The 2,139-nt window shown below is 43.2% G+C and overlaps 1 protein-coding gene across 1 annotated transcript in view; it reads right to left on the minus strand.

Moving 5' to 3' along the window:
• LOC115209621 overlaps nt 1–2,139 on the minus strand; it is a 44,182-nt gene that overhangs the window by 24,506 nt on the left and 17,537 nt on the right. The window lies entirely within an intron of this gene.

Below are 2,139 nucleotides of genomic sequence, written 5' to 3' on the forward strand. Positions count from 1 at the left end.
ACCTGCGGTTCCCTAGACAGGAAACCACCTCTTCTTCCTCTTTTTTAGCTATAATGAATCTAGCAAAAGAACTGGAAAAAAACATCCGAGCTATCACCCACGCCATCCACCACTATTACCCCACTACACATGCCATTAAAAAGCAATCAAATAAACAAATCACAAAACAATTAAAACCATCCACTCTCGCCTCAACATTTCTGCTAATGCCCAAGGCATCAGCCCTTCCACCAATACACAAAAATGAAGATAAGATTCCTGGAGGACTGGGTCGAGGCCCATCCAAACCACATCCCTTTCTTCGTCCTCACTGAAACCCATCTTAGTGACCTCCACTTGGAAGCCGAGGTGAAAGTTAAAAATTTCAAAACCATTCGTGCTGATCGTGTTGGCAGAAGAAAGGGTGGGACTGCCATTTATGTCCATGATTCATTCTCAACAGAAGCCATGAACATATTTTCGAATGGATACTGCGAAGCAGTCGCTGTATTCAGTCAAACCAACAACTTAACAGTAGTTGGGCTCTACAGACCACCCAAACGCCCCTACCATGCTTCAAGGAATGCCTCAACATAAAGTGTTTCATTCAGCAGTGTCAACCTGACATTTTAGATGGGAGATTTCAACCTCCGGGGTTGACTGGTCTACAAACAGTCTGCCGCCAGGTTCTCTCTCTCTCAACCGTTCTGACAACCCCTGACGGAGGCAGTGGAATCGCTTCTTGACTTCATGGATGACTTCTTCTTGTCCCAACTGGTACTCGAACCAACGAGATGTCACAAAAACGTCTTAGACTTAATTTTCAGCAATCACACTGATACTATCCACAATATTGCAGTGGAGAAAACCCTACTCTCCGACCATGACATGGTTCTCTGTGATCTGAGATTTCACTGGCCAAAATGCAAAACAAATGTCATTCCTCCTGTTCATCCATTTGACACTATGGATTTCCACAATGCAAACTGGGAAGCGATCAATAATGATCTTGCACAAGTCGATTGGTCCTTCACGCACACATACACACACCCACTAACATCAAAAAGTCCTGGCAGTCACTTGTAGACACCATCACATCGAACATATGTGCAAGGCACACCCCATTAAGATCTGCAAACAAATCTAAGTGTCGAATCCCTAGAAATAGAAAATCTCTCATAAGGAAAATAAAAGAATCAACAAAAAGATAAACATGCTGAAATACTGTCAACAGCAACACACACCAACCTGACTGCCATCTCGTCGCTAGAGATTAAAAAACATAAACTCCAAAACAACATGATGTCTATCATCAATAGTCAGCGAAGAGCTGAAGGGCCTGGGCCATTGAGAAGATCAAACTCAATCCCAAAGTGTTCTTTTCATTTGCAAAAAACACAGAGTCACTGGTTCTACTACTGTTGGCCCTCTGATTGATGAAAATGGTACTCTTCAAGACAATGCCAAAACCATGGGAGAAATATTTGCAGAAACAATATTGCTCTGTTTTCAACAATCCTGATATGACTGATCTGGGCTGTATCAGTGATGTTACTCCAATACACTTTATCGGAAATTTACGGACATTTGGCGCTCCTGATGTCTTAGCAGCAATAAAGGAAATGAAGCATAATTCAGCAGTAGGTCCCGATAGGTTCCTGCTTGTGTCTTGAAGATGTGTCAAAACCAACTTGCACCCCCTCTAGCCAATCTGTGGCGGAACTCATTGGATGCTGGATATATACCAGAAGACCTTCTATCCCAGTCTGTTGTCCCAGTTTTCAAAAGGAAACAAATCGCTTGCCGTGAATTACCGTCCAATCTCACTCACCTCTCATATCATCAAGGTATTTGAGAGGGTGCTGAGATCGCGTATGACTCACTTCCTTGAGAGTCATAATATGCTGAACCCCAACCAGCATGGATTCCGTAATGGGAGAGATTGCCTGACGCAGCTACTGCATCATTTTTATGACATTTTGAGAGCCTTGGGAAGGTTCCAACACTGATGTCATCTACCTTGATTTCAGCAAGGCCTTTGACATGGTTGATCATAAGATCCTTCTGAGAAAGCTGTCCATATTGGTGTCACTGGAAAGCTGCTGCAATGGATCAAGTGCTTCCTCTCTAACAGAACCCAACATGTTGTAGTCGAAGGAG

Source organism: Octopus sinensis, linkage group LG3 (genome assembly GCF_006345805.1).
Source record: "Octopus sinensis linkage group LG3, ASM634580v1, whole genome shotgun sequence".
NCBI classification, from domain to species: domain Eukaryota; kingdom Metazoa; phylum Mollusca; class Cephalopoda; order Octopoda; family Octopodidae; genus Octopus; species Octopus sinensis.